This window comes from Capsicum annuum, chromosome 1 (assembly GCF_002878395.1).
Source record: "Capsicum annuum cultivar UCD-10X-F1 chromosome 1, UCD10Xv1.1, whole genome shotgun sequence".
NCBI lineage: Eukaryota > Viridiplantae > Streptophyta > Magnoliopsida > Solanales > Solanaceae > Capsicum > Capsicum annuum.
Genome location: NC_061111.1, coordinates 159,628,252 through 159,648,569, shown reverse-complemented (window position 1 = coordinate 159,648,569; position 20,318 = coordinate 159,628,252). Strand labels below are relative to the sequence as shown.

General features: G+C 34.2%; 3 non-coding genes and 2 pseudogenes across 3 annotated transcripts; 2 read left to right on the top strand and 3 right to left on the bottom strand.

The window, feature by feature from the left end:
• LOC124888148 overlaps positions 1-594 on the bottom strand; it is a 2,183-nt pseudogene extending 1,589 nt beyond the window's left edge.
• Positions 595-4,209: 3,615 nt separating this feature from the next.
• Positions 4,210-4,296, top strand: TRNAS-GGA. The gene has a single exon. It is a non-coding gene; the product is annotated as a tRNA-Ser (tRNA).
• Positions 4,297-5,627: 1,331 nt separating this feature from the next.
• Positions 5,628-5,700, bottom strand: TRNAT-UGU. Its single transcript has one exon. It is a non-coding gene; the product is annotated as a tRNA-Thr (tRNA).
• A 1,790-nt stretch (positions 5,701-7,490) lies between these two features.
• Positions 7,491-7,563, top strand: TRNAF-AAA. Its single transcript has one exon. It is a non-coding gene; the product is annotated as a tRNA-Phe (tRNA).
• Positions 7,564-8,767: 1,204 nt separating this feature from the next.
• LOC124898432 lies at positions 8,768-9,595 on the bottom strand (annotated as a pseudogene).
• Positions 9,596-20,318: the final 10,723 nt, after the last annotated feature.

Sequence of the window (20,318 nt, the reverse complement as noted above, 5' to 3'; positions counted from 1 at the left end):
ATGTTGATTCAACATAGATTCTACATCTTGAAACCAATCCAATTTTGGCACTGCTTTATGATAATGAAACCAACCAGCAAAAAGCATTAACGCTGCAAAGACCAATGTCCTAATTGCTATACAATAGAGTTGTAATTCATTAGTTATTCCAGATGCTCTCCAAATCTGAAAAAAACCAGAGGTTATTTGTATTCCTCGAAAACCCCCACTTACATCATCATTTAATATTTCTTGGCCCACTATTTGCCAAACCACCAGGGCACTAGGCCCAATGTGAGTTGGATCACTTAGCCACGCTTCATAATTAGGAAAACGAGCACCGTGGAAATACATGCCGCTCAGCCCAAGAAAGATAATGGAGAGTTGACCGAAACATGCACTAAATACTCTTTGAGAGATCTCGTCTAATTCACTGGTATGGCTATTAAAATCTTGAGCATCAGCATGTAGGTTCCATATCCAAGTGGTAGTATCAGGCCCTTTAGCTATTGTTCTTGAGAAATGACCTGCTCTGGCCCATTCCTCAAAAGAACTTTTTACAGGACCCCTATCTACCAAAATTTTAACTTCTGGTTTCGGCGAACGAATAATCATTGAGTCCTTCTCTTTCCGGACAACACTTACAAAGAGACCCGCCAACAATCAAATAATTAGTGAACCTTAGAGATAGAGAGATATTTCTATAATTAGTTCATTTCTCTTCTATTTTTCTATTTCCCATCTATCTATTTTCTTTAGTTATTTACTAGAGCAATTATGATCTAGAAGTCGATCTAGTGCAAGTGTTCAGATCTATTATGACATAGCCTTGAGGCGCTCAACGGACCCTTTAACCTTTTAAAACCCTTTTTGGGCTTTGGATTGATCCAAAATGACTTTTTTGTGCAACCTAGTGTATATTCATAGAAGTTATTAGATTGAGCTTTTTAATTTTTTACCTAGAAGATTGTAATTACTCTATTCCAAATCACGCTAGTAGCCATTAGACATTACTAAGAGACATCCCCGATATATATATATATTTAGTGATTCAAGGGTTTCTTTTATTAGTTTTAATACTAATAACTAATAAGAATTTTGTTTAATTGAATTTTTTCATTTTATTATTTTTTAATATTTAATATAAATAAATAATTTTAATATTTAATATATTAATAAAAATAAATAATAAATAAATAGAATAAATAAAAGTCTATTATGTCCTATATCTATCTCTTTTATTCCTAAAAAATAACAGATGAATATAGAAGTGAAATAGAAGGCTTAGAAGGGAGATAATGAAATTATGTGATTGGGTCTTCCAAAAGCAAAGGAATGATCCGTTTTTTAGTTAACTGATCTGATGGGTCCAACAAACAATTAATTATAACAAATATCTAAATTCTAAATAAAGGATAATAAATAAACGGGGTCGTCTTTTATTCGAAACGTCTCGTGATCTTTAACCAATTATTAAACCAAGCCTCTGCAATTTCAGAATCTACATGTTGAATGGCCTGTTCACCCCAGCCGGAATAGGTAGTTCAATTCCTTCCCTTAGAACCGTACTTGAGAATTTCTTACCTCATACGGCTCAACAGTCAATTCTTTTGGTGTCCCATTTTGATCTATACCATATCTATCTAATGAGATTTCTCATGGATCTATCCCAGTTTTAGGGTTAACCAAAAGAAAAATAGGTTAATTACATGAGTTTCAAACTGAAATTTGGATGAATAATTTGTTTATTTAGTTTTATTTTTTTTCCCACCTTCAGAAAAATAAAGCATAAGTATTTCTACTACTGGTAGAATTTTCTGAAAGGTAACTATCTCGGTTTCATAGATAAATTTATATAGAATCTTTGAAAAAGACTTTCTTTCATAAGAAAGAAAATACTATCTTTGGGATCTGATTCTACACCGCTACTCAAGACTTTAGTAGATCGACTCTATTACATAAGTTAATTCCTAATTCTTATCTCACATTATGAGATAAGTACGCAGTTATTGTTGTATCGGTCCAAAAGCTCGCTAATTGATCTTTACGGTGCTTCCTCTCTCTCTATCAATTAAAGCCTTTTATCCATAGAAAAAGTTTCTAGGCATTTTTATTTTTTCCTATTTTGACTTCTATGAAGTTTCTTTCTTTGCTACAGCTGATAAAAATCGTTGTTTTAGACGATGCATATGTAGAAAGCCTATTTGGTTCTAGTAGTTACTTTACTAGATTTTTCTTTTTTTTCTTTATATAGTGGAGATAGTCGCACGTAATGACAGATCACGACCATATTATTAAAAGCTTGTGGTAAGAATGGGTTTCGTTCTAGTGCTCAAAAATAATATTCCAAAGCTTTCGTATGTTCTCCATTTCTTGTGTGGATAAGCCCTATAGTATAGATTATATAACTTCAATCATAGGGATCAATTTCTAGTCGCATAGCTTCATAATAATTCTGTAAAACATTTGTGTAATTTCCTTTGGATTGAGCCGACATCTGTTACGATCATCATTCAATTGAAAGAATCTCCGTTCCAGAACCGTACGTGAGAATTTCACCTCATACGACTCCTCCCTTATGTGCATAATGAGAATAATACATAGAATCAAAAAAAAGATTTAATGATGAAAATATTCTCACTATGAACTCAACAAGGCTAGTGTTTTTACAAGAAATCTCTAGCCAACCTTCCTGCAAGAGATTTTTTATTCACATCAAGCCTATTGGGACTAGATAGAAATGATAAGATAACTCCAAAAATTTCTTTGTTTTTAATGCCTCCTAATTTACAGGAATTAGTTACTTCAATAGCCTTCAATGGTTATACGAGTATCCAAAGGATGAACGAGATGGATATTTGTCGTCCCAACCATTTTTTTGGTCCCAAGCCCGCTAAGGGAAGGGATGACTTAGAACAAAGTTTTCTTGTTGTCGATTGCTAGGTGTAGCGCTTCTTCCCCTATGCTTCCTATTAGCGCTAGTAGAGTAGGATTGACCCATAATATAGAACCTCTAGGCATAACCTTTCGCTTAATACTAGAATCGAGAATTGAAACATAACATCTGAGGTTGCATTAATAGAGGATACACGACAGAAGGAATTATTTGATTTCCTAACTTCACCTTCAAAAAGAGTAGATTTTTTTTTCAAAAATTTTCTCGAATCACGTGTTTTTCTCCACTTAAGACATAGAGAAATGAATAAATATGAAATAAAAAAAAGAATCAAATTGTACCATCTCTGTAATAGGTAAGTGCCTCTTTTTCTCCTGAAGTTGTTGGAATTACTGGTAATAAGATATTGGCTACAATTGAAAAGGTCTTATCAATAAAATTTCCATTTATACGTGATCTAGGCATAGGTAGCAATCCATTCTAGAATTCTTCTCATTACCTCTCATGGGAAAAAGATCCCACAAAGAAAAGAATTGTATAGTACGAAATAACATAAAACCTTATTTTTTTTAAGAAAAAAACAAAAGATATGAATCCTCTATTCCAATTGTTCCTTTTTGACAGGAGTCACTAAGAAATAAGAAATATTTCAACGCGATTCGATTTCATACTAATGTAGTAGTATAGGATGTAGTAGTATAGGAACTATTCCGATTTCGGTGAATTTACAAATTAGAAGAACTCGAGAAATTTTGATTGAATCATGATACAAATTACAAAGAAGAAAAAAGATCGAATAATCATTCTATGATGAAAATAGAATAACTGACAATTTTGTGTACATAACGGGTATACACTATACAATCAAATCTCAATTTTTTTAATGAATTTCTATTCTAATAGAGGGGTAGGTATTTGTTGTTGAGAACTCCAAAACCGAAAAGGAATTCGAAAATTTTTCTGGTATGGAATCATAGTCTATATCTATATAATTAGAATTATGATTTAAGAGTATCCATTAACTATAGTCTAAAAGTATAGACCATCAATCAGTTGATTCGTTCTAATTCATTGAATTAATCCGTTATAAAAATATCAGAAAAAAAGGGAATGTTGCTTTTACAAACATGAATTAAATTTTTTTAACAATTTTTACGAAAAAATCTATCTTTATCCCGGAGCCTCGAAGGAAAGAAAAATCGTTCTTTCCTTTGAGTTTGACGAAAAATTTTCAATTAAAGTTAAAATGGATTGGTCGTACCTAGTCCAATAATGGAATATGGGTTATGACTGACTCACTATTCACTCGGTTTTGGGGTCATAATCATTATGTAGGAGAGATGGCCGAGTGGTTCAAGGCGTAGCATTGGAACTGCTATGTAGGCTTTTGTTTACCGAGGGTTCGAATCCCTCTCTTTCTGTACCTTCATTTAATTCACCAATTTTACTAACAACAAGGGCTCAAATAGCAATGGATACCATTATTCCAACAGGTAGACCCTTCTTTGATCTAAAGATATAGATTTTCAATTCCTATATTGCTTTGACGCGTAAAATAGAATACTAAAAAATAATCATAAACAAAATACTGGAAAGAAAAGAGTAGAAAAGGAATGAAAATAAGAAATGAAAATAGATCCTTGGTCTATGATACAAAAATGGGGGAAATCCAGATCAAACTCGGATTTATCTTACTTAACCTTGGGTTAATTTACTTCGCCTAAAGGGAAGAAAATTTTACAAACCCTTGGTTTTAGTCTGAGGTTTAAGTCTGACGAGAATAATATTCTACAACTAGTAATTTATTTATCTTCAAACTGACCCATTTACTATCTATTATTTGGTTGACTAATCCTTTATATTGGAATGGGTGAAGGGTCAAATGATTTGGTAATTCCTCATAAGGGGATGAATCTAGAGAAATTTGAATCAGAGCGCTGGATTTTTGTTCATCCTTTGCCGTAATACTATCTTGGGGTTTGCAGCGATAACTCGGTATATCTACTATACGACTATTAACTAAAATATGTCGATAGTTAACTAATTGATGGGATGCGGGAATAGTTGAAGCCATACCCAATCGAAAAAGGATGTTATCCAAGCGCATTTCAAGTAATTGTACTAAAACTTGACCTGTTGACCCCTTAGCTTTTCTGGCGATACAAACGTATTTAAGTAATTGTCGTTCTGTAAGACCATAATGAAAACGCTATTTTTGTTTTTCTTCTAGACGAATACTATATTGAGATTTTTTTTCCAGAACGCGATTGGTTTCTAAGATCATTTCCAGTCTTAGGCTTTTTATTAGTTAGTCCTGGTAAAGCCCCCAGGAGTCGTATTTTTTTTGAAAAGAGGTCCTCGGTAACGCGACATAAAGACTCCTTATTCTCATTTTTGTTATTTAGTATTTCAAATTAATTCTTATTTCTATTTATTTTTTATTGAATTTTATTTAACAGAATAAACCTAAACTAAAACTAAACTGAACTAAATGAAGTGTAGTTTACTGAAATAGTGTACTTGTACTATTACTATTTAATATAAATACTATAAAGAAAAGAATAATGGGGTGAATTGGATAAATATACAGAACCCCTTCTATTATATATATAATCCTTTCCTGACATAATTGGAAGTTCCTATAATAAATTGATAGCTTTTGGAAAAGGAGGAAGGCGCTATTTCCCTATTCTTTTTTTTTTCATTTTAAAGATGATTGATAATGTTTCTTTGAAATCAAAGAATAGGGAAAAGCCGGCTATCGGAATCGAACCGATGACCATCGCATTACAAATGCGATGCTCTAACCTCTGAGCTAAGCGGGCCCACATCACAGAAATCTTATATGCATAGTAATTGCCTAAACTACTGGAATTGGAATTATTAACTATTCAATATTATATTGAATATTCTAGATTCTAGAGCATAAGGATTACTATAGCGATCTAGAATTTCGATTTATCACAATTCTAATAACAATTCTAATACTAATATCATTAAATAGTGATTGAAAATATTGTTAATATTCTTTTTATTTTCATTTTCAATTTGAATGGTAAATATTCTTTTTCATTTCCTTTTTTGGCATTTGAAATCTTTTTTTATCACAGTTCTATATTTGATTCTATATCATATATATCTCTCATTCTATATTTATTTCAAAATTGTTTAATGGAATGGTTAGTTATAATTAATGAGACATTCCTCCGCTTTCAGGCGAAAGTGAAGATAAAAAACAAGAATCGATCATTCAAGTATTCCAAATCGAATGGCAAAATGACAGGAAGAGGGACATATAGATGGGGTATAGATCCATCTATATTGAATTGCGGATTCCGAAATGATAAAATCATTTTTGATTGGATAAAAAAAGGCCACCTATAGAAGATAGTTAAGAAAATCAAAGAGGAGAAAACACGTTTTCGAGATAGGAATCGGTATCTAATGAATTGAATAGTTCCAGTATAAATTAAAGAAAAATAAAAAGGAATGACATCACAACGAGATCCTAATCTCAAAACAAAAAGAAAGGGGGGTATGGCGAAATCGGTAGACGCTACGGACTTAATTGGATTGAGCCTTGGTATGGAAACTTACTAAGTGATCACTTTCAAATTCAGAGAAACCCTGGAATGAACAAAAATGGGCAATACTGAGCCAAATGCTATTTTCTGAAAACAAATAAAGGGTCAGAAAAAAGGATAGGTGCAGAGACTCAATGGAAGCTATTCTAACAAATGGAGTTAAATGTGTTGGTAGAGGAATCTTTACATCGAAACTTCAGAAAGAAAAAGAATGAAATGAAGGATAAATGTATATACATACGTATTGAATACTATATCAAATGATTAATGATGACCCAAATCCCTGATCAAATCATTCACTCCATAGTCTGATAGATCTTTTGAAGAACTGATTAATAGGATGAGAATAAAGATAGAGTCCCGTTCTACATGTCAATACCGGCAACAAAAAAATTTATAGTAAGAGGAAAATCCATCGACTTTTAAAATCATGAGGGTTCAAGTCCCTCTATCCCTAAAAAGACTATTTCAACCCCCAACTATTTCTCCGACCCCCTTTCCTTAGCAGTTACAAATTACTTATCTTTCTCATTCACTCTATTCTTTTAGAAATGGATTTTTCTTTTAGAAATGGATTTTAGCGTAAATGGCTTTCTCTTAAGCCTTGTGATATATATGATACACATAGAACTGAACATCTTTGAGCAAGTAATCCCTAGTTAAATGATTACCAATATCATTACTCAATACTGAAACTTACAAAGTCATCTTTTTGAAGATCGAAGAAATTCCTCGGCTTTGATAAAAAATTTTAATCGAATTTTGTCGTTTTAATTGACAAAGACCTATTGAAAAAAACCCATTTATGTGTTAAGATCAAATTTGTTAAGATAAAATTAGAGTAACAAGCTGAGAACTAAAAATCCTCATGTTAATGAACGGTTCCAATTGGGAAGACCAGCGGACTCTAAATCCTCCTGTTAATGGGGACTGAAAATTCTCATGTTTGAGGTTCCAATTGGGATTGGTATAGCCCTGAAAATCCTTGGGTTACCAGTCCCAACCTTGATTAAAAATCTGGATTGGGAATAGCCAGGATAGCTTAGTTGGTAGAGCAGAGGACTAAAAATTCTCGTGTCACCAGTTCAAATCTAGTTCCTGGCACATGATTAATTTGTATAGGTCTCTCTTCACTACAATTAATTTCTAATTAATTGATATGAATCAACATACATATTCTTTTAGAGTCTAGATTAGAATAATAGCTTTATCCAGTTTGGCGAGATATACCCCATACTATGTTCGATATGGGTAGAGTTTCTTAGATAAAGTATCGAAAAGAATTGGATTCCATCTCCTCTTTTTTTCTATCTCGTTCAAATGAATTTGAATATGTAATACATATTCGAAAGGTATAATAGGTTAATTATTGAAAGGATCAAAAGTCGAATCCAGGGAGGTTGAAATAGACAAGATTCAGCTCAGATCCAAAGAAATAGAATTCGATATTCTATCATTTCTTTGTCTTTTCTTTCATATTCGATTTCTTCATTCTGGATTTCTCCATCCCTTCCTATATGCCCTTCTAGAACCCGTCTAAGTAATGCGCGCAGTACAAAGTTCATGATGCAGAACTCATTTGGTTCATCCTATTGGTATGACTCATCCGAAATAAGTATCTTCCAAATAAATGTGAGAATTACAATGAATCCCTAATTGTCTTTTTTTGTTATCCTATTGATAATTCCCTAAATTAGACCTGCTTAATCTAGAACAGAACGTGCAATCCTTGAATATCTTAAATTGTCTAAGTGGAAATAGCTTTCTTATCATTCAATGAGCATCTTGTATTTCATAAAAATTAGGGGCAATATAATCCTTACGTAAGGGCCATTCTATCCAACTTTCAGGCATTAAGATACGTTTCAAGCGTGGATGATTATCATAAGAGATTCCCAACATATCATATGATTCTCGTTCTTTAAAATCCACGTTTTTCCAAACCCAAAAAACAGACAGAATTCTAGGATTCCTCCTGGAGGCAAAGACTTTTACGCATACCTCTTCTGGTTGATCCACACCATCCTCTATTCTCGTAAGATGATACACAGTAGCTAACAGCCCGCCAGGCACTGCATCATAGGCACATTGAGAGCGGAGATAATTGTACCCATATACATAAAAAAATGATAGCAATGGAATGACAATCCTCGGGTTTTATTTGTAAAGTCTCTATACCTCGGTAATCAAAGCCCAAAAATCTATGAATTAGCCCATGCTTGACTAGCCAAGAAGACAAACGACCTTGCATCTTTTTTATCTCTCCCACTTTTTTATTTATATAATTATTTCACATTTACGATTAAATTTATGAAAATTGACCCACCACTTCTGATTCTGGACAAAGGAATCCTGTATAATTCACTAATTCGTAGGAAGATACTGAATTTTTGTATTTGGAAAAGATTTTCGTAGGGACCTCTGAAGTAGATGGTGGTTAATAAAGAACTCTTTGATCATAATTTCCCATATGAATACTGCGTCAAACATGAAACTTGTGATTGGTAGTAAAATACCGATTCACTCGTTGAGACCTAATTCGATCTTCATAGAGTTCTTGAGATATTTTCTTACGAAGTTTTGTTATAGCATCTATAATTGCTTTCGATTTAGGTGGGCAACCTGGCAAATATACATCTATAGGAATTAGCTTATTGACTCCCCGAACAGTACTATAAGAATCGATTCTGAACATCCCACCTATAATTGTACAGGCTCCTATAGCAATAACATATTTTGGTTCAGGCATTTGCTCATATAATCTCACTAAAGAGCAGGCCATTTTCATTGTTACTGTTCCAGCCATTAAAATTAGATCCGCTTGTCTAGGACTCGATCTTTGTACTAGTCCATAACGATCAAAGTCAAAGCGTGAGCCTATTAGTGAAGCAAATTCAATGAAGCAACAACTGGTACAATAGAGAAGCGGCCATAAACTAGAGTCTTGACCAATTTTAAAGACCATTAATGTAGTTGAAATAACTGAATTTGGGGCTGTTCGATCAAGTAAAGGAAACTGAATAGAATTCATAACTGTCTCAATCTTATTTTTTCCGTTTTTCTTTTTATTGCCTGAATATTCAGGAGCTAGACCATTCCAATGCCCCCTTTTGCCATGCATAAACTAAACCAATAATTAAGATAATCACGAAAATCAAAGCTTCTATAAATACAGATATACCCAATACGTCGAAACTCATTGCCCATGGATAAAGGAAAACCGTTTCATCATCAAAAACAACAAAAACTAGAGCAAACATATAATAACAGATTCAAAATTATAACCAAGCATCACCCATTGGTTCTATACCCGACTCACAAGTAGAAAGTTTCTCCGTCCCTTTCTAATCGGGGCTAACACTTCGGAAATGAAAAATGCCAAAATAGGAACAAGGATGGATATTATTAAAAATGCCTAAAAAAATTATATTCGTAAAGGAGAAACATAAACGCACTCCTATGAACGTGGAAAATATACCGGATTGGATTGTTTGATTCGAATTGTAATTGTCAAGCCATCCATGACTATTTAGTCAAAACAAGAATTTATTTTGGTCGAACCGCCTAGTTTGGCTTTGTTTATTGGTTTATTATAGGGCATATCTCATTGCAAGATTCATCGAATGGAATCCGATTTTATTTCCATTATACTTATTTCCATTTTATTTAGTTAGTAGAACCTTCTAACTATATATTACTCTGATACAAATTCTCCTCTTTCTCTTGTTTTTTTCTCTAAACTAAAGATGGGGAATTCTAAATTAATTAATTATCTTAGTTCTTCTTTAATTTTTCTTATTTAATTATAAATTCTTTAAATATTTCTATTTTTTCTATAAATAGAATAAATAGAATCAGGAAGTCTTTATTTTAATTTTTTTTCTTAGTGATTTAGTGATCTAGAATGGAACAAGTAATCAAATAGAAGAGAATGTCTAGGAACTTCCATCTCAAGATATAGGAACTTCCATCTCAAGATTTATAAGATCTTGTGTTGGTATATTCCTTTTATTATTTTATTATTATTTAATAATAGTATTAGGATTCGAATCCAGTTGGAGGGGTTTTTCTTGGTTGGTAGTTGATACCAGGTTTATAATGAGAATTCAAGCTTGAAACTGAATACCAAGTTTTAACTAAAATTTGAACATGAAAATGAATAAGCTTTAAGTATTGATATTACCTTGGGCTGAGTATGAGTTTGTGGAGAAGAGGTGAGGGTACTTGGTTTGTATGTGTAATACCCCGAGAATCCCAATCGATGGTAGAACCATGATTCAAGCTTATGAGAAATAAATTATAGTGATTTGGTATTATTATGATCAATTTTGATGTATATTAATACTTTAAATACATCCTAGCTATTGGACGAATCAAAACATTCCTTACCAATTGAATTCTTGAGAAGGGCATTGCCATAGTTAACTTCAAATGAGAATATATCCCATTATATAGATAATTTTTGATCTCATCACCCACCAATAGATATATAATTGAATTATCTTTCTAACTATACCAATTTTGCAAAAATCCGGCATTGGAGTAAAAAGTTATGGTCATTTTACTAAGAGCTTCTCGAGCTGTCTAGGAGTGACGGACAAAATGACTGACCGTTAAGCCAGCGACGGACCATCACTTTGTTCGTCACAACTGAACTGGTGAGGCTTTTTTATGGACCAAAAATGATGATTGGAGTGATGGTTAGTCACCAGAGTGATGGTCCGTCACTCAGACCGTCAGTTTTGCCTGAAACAGCGCTAAAACATCGTTTTAAAGAGGTTTTTGGGTCTTTTTCCATCCTATTTAACACCCAATCACCTCAAATCAAAGAACATAACTTCTCATTCATCCATAATATCAAAATTAAGGTTTATTTTAAGATCAAAATCCAAGAACAAGATTCAAACCCTTCTTCAAGAATCTAAGATATTCAAGTTCTTCAAACTCAAGAACAACTTATTTTTTCTCAAAGGGACAAGAACCCTATATAAAAAATCAAGAAAAAAGTTATATTTCTTTCAAGATCAAACTTCAAGATTTGTGTTTTATTATTCTATGATTTATCTCAAGCTCCAAGAAAACTAGTTGATTGGCGATTCAATTTCAAGAAAGTTCCACCGTTAATCTTCAAGAATCTTCCATCTAAGGTATGCATAGTGTTCATCCATGGATTCATTTCATCCATGGAGCTCAAGAATCAAGTTTTAAATCATGTATTATGATTATTTGTTGCGGGTTAATTGTAACCATGAGGTTGTTGTTGTATGATTCCCAAGTTGGAATCTTTATGTGATTTTATGAGAACATGTTAGCATATAAGTTGAAATCCATAAATTTTATGGTTTAAGATTGTTGAATTGATGATTATACCTATGATAGTGCATGTAAGATATTTGATAAAATGCCTAAGAAATTAGAAATCATGTAATATAGCTAAATTATGACTAAGTGAAGGATTCATGATCTGCCCCTATGTTCCAATGACTTCCATGTTGGTAATGTGTCTTGTAAATGCTGTTGGACTGCTCATGAACTAGTCTTATGAGATTATTCCATCTTACTTGCAAATCCTACTTATGTACAAGATGTGTGATAACCATGTACTCTATGAAATCCCCCAAGTTATGATATTATGGATTGTTAATATTGGTCATGTATTCAAGAAAATCATGTTATTAGTTTCCTTCCATCGAGTCCTGGGGGCACTTGTACCTAAAAAATATAGCTGTGTGCCTAGATCCATGTCATATTATCATGTACTCTCAGTAAAGCCATGATCTATAGAAATCAGTCAGTCATGTGACTCAGGAAAATTCAGTAATCTCAGTAATCTCAGTGCTCAGTAACCTCAGCAACCTCAGTATTCACAGTCAATCTCAGCAACTTTAGTACTCTTAGTCAGTCCTCAGAACTCAGTACATTCCATCAATTAAAGGAACTCAGTAAACTCAGTTTAGCTCCGCTAAACAATACCACTAGTTTTAGTTCAGTTTTCTTAGTCCAGTCCAGTTCAGCTAATCAGTTCAGTTTAGCCAATCAGTTCATCTCAATTATTCAATTCAGTGTCTTTTAGATAGTAGTAGGATTCAGCACTCAGCGAACCCAAGGATGGGAACTCACCAGTCAGATTAGGGTGTGATTCTTAGCAGTCATCCTTGTGTTCCAAAACTACGTAGCCAGCATAGGTTGAGACATCTTAGCCTATCAAATTAAGGTTGATGAGGTGGCTTAACCTGTCAGATTATGGTCTCACCTTTCTTATTAGAGTAACCTGCCAGATAAGTATCACTCACAGATTGTCCTTACCAGTGGTGCGGTATTGACACCCTTCCGGTCAAGGCAAAGATTGGACCCCAACTCAGCTATAATAGCATATATGGGGCATGTCGGTTAGATAACTACTTCCTACAGTTTCAGTTTTAGTCCCAATATCAGTAAGAGAACTCAGATAGTTCTTCATATTTTAGGACTATCAGATACAGTCAACTCAAATTCAATTCGGAACTCAGCTAGTTCCATCAGATTTAGGACTGTCAGATACAGTTACTTATGTTATCAGATATATCAGTTCTCAGAACTCATGTTATCAAATATATCAGCTATGAAAACTCATGTAATCATTCTTAAGCTTCAGGACTGGTAGATATAATCAACCAGATCATTTCTTCATAATCTGAACTGTCATAAATAATTATTCATGTATCAGTAATATAGTTTTAGTCCTTCTATATTTAGCAATATAGTATCAGTTCCTCACTTATTAGTGACTCAGATATCAGGATCAGTAAACTCAGGTATTCAGTATCCCAGTAGTGACGTACTCAGATATCAGTAAATCTATGTTATTAGTAACCTCAGTAGCCAGAACTCAGTATTCAGTCCTATCATGGTCTCAGTTACAGTTACATAGCCATGTATGTATTCTCACGTTCATGTTAGTCAGTAAATTATTATTGTTCATGCATATGAACCCCATGCATTTAGCCTACCTCACTTGCATACTAGTACATTCAAAGCATTGACACATTCGTGCTATAGTATCTTATACCATAGGCTTAGAAGTACGAGCTCTAGAGCATCAGCAGTAGATTCCAGTCTCAGCAGTCAGAGTTAGAAGTGAGTCCTTATCTTTCGAGGACATGATGATTTTATTATTTAGTTTTCAATTTATTTTAGTAGATGGATTTAGTTAGGGACGTGTCACATCAACTCCTTATTCATACAGTTTAGAGGCTTTCAGACTATATAGTATGTTCAAATAATTATTTCAGATTTGTTTTGGTATTGTTATACCATATTTTCAGTTATGTATTAGTATTGAACCTTATAGTTCATATTTCTATATTTTTTAGTCTTTTATGTAGTATATAGGTACAGATATCAGTCATGGGTTAGCTTGTGGTCCTTCGGGGTCATGAGCACCGCGTAGTGTTTCGGTTCAGAAAATAGGGGCGTTACAAACTTGGTATCAGAGCCTAAGGTTCAATAGTGTCCTAGGAAGTCTAAAAATCTAGTAGAGTCTTGTACATGTGTGTTTTGTGAACTACACTTATGTACAGGAGGCTATGAGATGTTTTAGAAACTGTTTCCCTTCTTACATGTCTCAAATCATGCTATAGAAAAGTTTTCTAAGAAAACTCATATAGATTCTCATCATGCTCCACACATGTTAACTCCACCTTACTTTCAAGGTAACAAAAATAGTAAAGCTCAAGTCCTAGAGATAGGGATTTCTCAGATAGTCCCTGCAGTTAGTTGTGGGATTTTTCTGAAACTCAAAATATGCCCTCATATCTCTTTTCGAAATCCTATGATAGCATAGACCTAGAATTTTTTTTTAAGCATGAAATCAGGAGTTAACAATGGTAGAGTTGGGATACTATTATCCAGTTTGATTAGATTATATATTCATAGGGATAGTTGTACTAGAGTAAATCAGTAGTCTTAAACAGTGTAAGCTAGAATTTAAGTTTATTGATTTAAATTAAGTATAAAGGTGTGGCTATAATATTAGTAGTATATGAAGCAATAGAAGCAGCTAATTAGCTTAGTAAGGAAAACATACATTTGACAGAGTGTAAGTATGTGATTAACATTGCAGTTCAGTTCAGAGTTTAGTACGTGCTCACAGATTTAAGATGATGGCTTAAAGCTAAGGGGGAGACTATAGATCAAGCAACCAATGTCAGGCTCTCAGATTCCAGTTGTAGTGCCAGTATGTATAGAAAAATACTAAGGGAAGACAATTCCTGACTCATACTTATCTCAGTGCTAGGTTTTGTACTTCAATCAGTCTGATACCTATGCATGCTTCACATCCTTCACATCTTAGTTCTATGAGCACAACTTATATTCGCACGTTTTTCATAGAATCATATACGATTCCAATTTCTATTAGAAGTAGTATCAGGTCCCTCAATGTTACAAATCATGTCCCACAAATTTAGAAACTCCAAACTCAGGTCATGCAGCATGACTCATGTATACATGTCACACCTTACAGTATATTTAGTTTCCATGACTCATGCTATGCCTGATCTGAGGTTTATCTTAGAGAAGTAACTGGCACCCTGAAGTTGGTCAAATAAGTCATCAATTCTACGAAGTGGATACTTGTTCTTGGCCGTGACTTTATTGAGTTGACGGTAATCTATGCACATTCTGAGAGAACTGTCTTTCTTTCGCACAAATAAGAATGGTGTGCCTTACAAGGACACACTGGGTTTGATGAATCCCTTATCTAGGAGATCCCTCAACTTTTCTTTTAATTCTTTGAGTTCTACTGGTGCCATTTTATATGGAAGAATAGATATAGGCTGGGTATCTGGAAGAAGATCAATGTCGAAGTCTATATCTCTTTTGGGAAGAATTCCTGGAAGATCTTTGGGAAAGACATCTGAGTATTCATTCACTACTAGGACTGATTTAAGACTGGGAATTTTAGAACTAGAGTCCTTAACTCAAACAAGATAATAGACACATCCTTTAGATATTATTTTCCTTGCCCGTAGGTAGGAAACAAGCTGACCCTTAAAGGCTGAAGTACTACCCCTCCACTTTAAGATGGGTTCATTTGAAAATTGAAACTAGATAATTCTATTTCTACAGTCGACTGTGGCATAGTAGGAATAAAAATAATTCATGTCGAGAATGATATCAAAGTTAGTCATCTCTAATTCGACTAAGTCTCTGATATAACTTTCTCAGATACCATAACCGGATAGTTCCTAGATAGACATTGGGCTATGATAGTTTTACACACTGGGGTAGAGACTAAAAAGGGTTATACTAGAATTTTGGGACTGACTCCAAAATCAACTGCTATATAAGGAGAAACAAAAGACAAGGGAGCTCTTGGATCTAGAAAAACATAAATATGCAAGTGAATGATCTGTAACATACCAGTGACCACATCAGGAATTTTCCTGATCTTATCGGGACTTTAGAGCATAAAGTCTATTTAGGCATTGCCTACTGGTGGCGCTAGAAGTGGTACCCTACTGTTCCAAGTGAATAGACAGAGTAGAGTAATAATTACGCTGACCCTAAAAACTTGACTGGGGATATTCTCTGAACTTGTGGCTTGGCTTGCAACATCTGAAATAGATGTCGTTGCTAGCTCTGCAAATACCCTGGTGGTTCTTACCACAAGTCTGACAAAGAGGATGAGTGCGGGCATTGCTAACATTGCCCTGAGGTTTATGTCCTGATGCCTTATCCCTATTGCCATCTCTAAATTTTAGAACTGGAGCACTGGCTGAGGAAGGAGTTGGAATGTATGACTTTAGGTGGAATTGAGAACGATTCCTACCCTCCGACTTAGGCTGAACAAAGTTGAAACTACCTGTCTTTGCTTTCTTATTCTGCTTCTCTCTCATCTTAATCTTCTGCTCTTCTATCTATTGAGCATAGATCATAAACCATGCTATGTCCATCTCACTAATCAACATCATAGACTTGCACTCATTGACCACACTATCATTCACTCTAAAAACAAACTTACTCATCTTAGCCCTGCTGTTTGCCACTACATGAGGAGAGTATCTAACTAATTGGGTAAACTTAAGAGAATACTCTTTCAGTGTCATGTTGCCCTACCTAAGGTTGATAAATTCTAGCACCTTAGCTGCTCTCAGCTCTATGGGAAAGAATCTATCTAGAAATACAATGGAAAACTCCTCCCACTCAATAGGCCCCTACATTTATAGCCCTCTCTGCCTTTCACTGCTTGTAACTAATATACAGCTAGCTTAGCACTCTTACTAGCCATAACCCCCATAATATCTATAACCTTCTAAACCTGATCAAGGAATTCCTGAGGATCCTTATCTGACTTAGACCCCAAGAAAGATGGAGCATTCATTCAGGTGAAGTCCCGAATCCTGACTGCAGCTGAATTGGCCACTAGGTTAGCCAAAATAACAACTGGTTATTCATTCTGTGTAGCAACTGAATTAGTAAGAGTAGTGAATACAACTCTGAACTCTACATGAGAAATATGTTCGTCCAAGTGATCTGCTTGGACGGGCTGAGGGGCTAACTGATTTTTATTTCTTCTTTTGGGAGGCATATTTTGTAAGCAAAAAGGGAGAAATGTAATAGACTGAAAGTTAATTTGAGCTCATGATCATTGGAATGACATGAATTTTGAAAGAATAAACACTGTTCCTAAAACATCTTATAGCCTCCTGTACATAAATTTGGCGTGCAACACACCAAAGAACAAGACTTTACTAGATGCGGCTTTTCAGACTTCCTAGGACATTGTTGAACCTTAGGCTCTAATACCAAGTTTGTAACACCCCAAATTTGATATTCAGAATGCTACATAGTGCTAGCAATCTCGAAGGACCACAAGCTAACCCATGACTGATATCTGTAGCTGAGCACTACATAATATACTGTATAAATTGTAGAATAAAAGGGCTAAAAGGCCATAAGGTTCAAATATCTAATAACATATAACATCTGGAAATACGGAATATTAATACCACACTTAAATAAACTATTTGAACATGTTAGTCTGAAAGCCTCAAAACTGACTGAAAAACTATGGAGTTGATGGGATATGTCCCCAACTAACTTCATCTACTAAAACTGGAATAATGAAGTAATAAAATAATCATTCTATCCTCGAATGATGAGGACTCACTACAAATCTTCTGCTACTGGTTGAATCTGAAGCTAAGTGCGATCGAGAACTTGAGTGTCCGAACCTATAGTATAAAAAACCATAACACAGAAGAAAAGTATGCTCAGTACATCTGAATGTATTGGTAAGCAAAGTGAGGTAGGCTAAATGCATGGGGTTCATATGCATGAACAATACTAACTGACTGAATAACATGAACATAAAAATACATACATGAATATGTAACTATAAATGAGATCGTGATAATACTGACTAGTGAGTCTGAATACTGATAACATAAGTTTTGTATAACTGATATACTGTTAACTGAGTGACTGTATCTGACAGTCGTGATTCTAATGGAACTAGCTGAGTTCCATACTGAACTGAGTAACTGTATCTGACAGTCCTGAATTTGAAGAACTATCTAAGTTCTTTTATTGAGACTATAACTGAGACTGTGGAAAGTAGTCATCTAACCGATATGACCCTTTTTCTATATAGAGTTGGGGTCCAATCTGTAACCTTAATTGGACGGGTGTCAATACTGTATCATTGGTAAGGACAAGCTATGATTAATCCTTATCTGGTAGTATCCCCAAAGGAGAACACTGGGACTCTTATCTGGCAGTGTTAATCCACCTCATCAACCCTCAACTATCAGTGTTGATGTATCAACCTATGATGGCTATATATTTCTGGAGTGCAAGGATTTCTTATAAGGATCACAACCTCTACTGTTAGTGTGTGCCCTTATCCTTGGGTTCACTTGGTGCTAAATCCTATTCCTAACCAAATAGACACTGAACTGATTATACTGAGATGAACTAGACTTAGTTCACTGAATTCCTTGGACTGATGGAATATTTCTAAATTCTGTTAACTGACTGAGTTCATGAGATTCCTAAGTTTTCCTAAGTCATGTAACTGGATGAATTCTAGAGAGTTCTAAAACTGACTGAGAATACTATTGATCATGGCGTGACTAAGATTATTAAGAAACTAACACTGGCTCTTGGTACACAGCTAAATTGTCAGGTACAAGTACCCCCAGGACTCGATAGCATGAAACTAAGAAGATATAATGCTTCTTGAACATATGACCATAGTCAACAATTCATAGTACAAATGTTGGAGATATTCATAAAGTATTTGTATGACATAAGCTTACACATGAATAGGGATACATATAAACATGTCATAATTTTGTAAGTCTAATCTCATGAGCATTCCACCAAACCATTACAATGCATAACAATAACATGAGGGTCATTGTGAACATAAGGGTTAAGCATGGATTCATCAATTTGGTCACAATTAAGTCATAAAGCATAATTTTTATTCTCTTAGGCATTTTAGCAAACATCTTGCATGCATAATTTGAGGCTTAGGCATGACCATTAAAATAATACATCATGGCAACATTATTCACTCCAAATACAAGAATTCCAACCACATGCTAACATAACTTTATTCTATGTATTAAAGATTTCAACTTGGTAATCATACAATAACATAAACATAGATATGATTCAATTCATAACATGGAATTCAAAATTTATATTTTTGAAAGGGATTCTTGAGCTTCATGGGTGAAAGGAATCCATGAATCAACACTTTACATACCTTAGAAAGAAATTCCTTGAAAATTAATAGTGGAATCTCCTGGATTAGAACCTTTAATTGAAACCCTAGACTTGTTCTTGAGGGAATTTGAGAGAAACAACTATGTTTTGGTGAAAACCTAGCTGAATCTTATGTTATAGGCTTATATAGGGAGGGGGGAATTAACCCTTTTGCCCTTAAAGATGCCGACATTTAATGACTAAAACCTGGGCATCGATGCGATACCCAATCTGTCATGCCATATTACGCTAAGCCTCAGTAGTTTTGACTCTGGAAACCTACAACAATGTTAACCAATGTGATAGGCGCGACACAGCGCACCAAGATCGTATTGTTCTACTATTTTGGAACACCAAACATGGTCTAAACAAGTTCTAAAAAATCTAAAACCTATCCGGGAATATCTATTGACCTCTCTGATCATGAATCAATAAAAATATAGACCATTAAGGGACATTAGGTCATGAAATAAAATTTCCAACTTTTGAAGGACAAAACTAAACTAAGTCTGGGAACTTAACTAAAATTTTCCAAGTCTAAGACCCATTGACAAGCCTAAAAGGATGAATTAAGCTTAGAAATTTTGCGGGCTTTTACAGTCATAGTTTCTCAAAAAGTTACTTTAGTTGATTTTGTGGAGTTAGAGATGACTTATTTTGAAGTTATTCTCGGCATGGATTGGCTCCACTCATATTGTGCCTTAGTTTACTGTATAAATAACATTGTTTAGTTCTAGTTTCTTAATAAACTAGTTATTGAATGAAGGGGTAGTATTTCAGAGCTTAAAGGTCAGTTTGTCTCATATCTTAAGGCAAGAAAGATAATATCCAAAGGGTGTATTTACCATCTCATCTGAGTCAATGACTCAAATTCTAGAACTCTGAGTCTTGAGTCGGTTCCTGTAGCAAATGAATTTTCAGATGTGCTTCCTAAAGATCTTCCCAGATATCCTCCCAAAAGGGAAATTGACTTCGAAATAGATCTCCTTCCAGACATACAACCTATCTCTATTCCACCTTATAGAATGTCTCTAGCTGAGTTTATTCATATGTAAGGAAAATAGTTCTCTCAAAATGTGCATCAACTACTATCAGTTGAACAA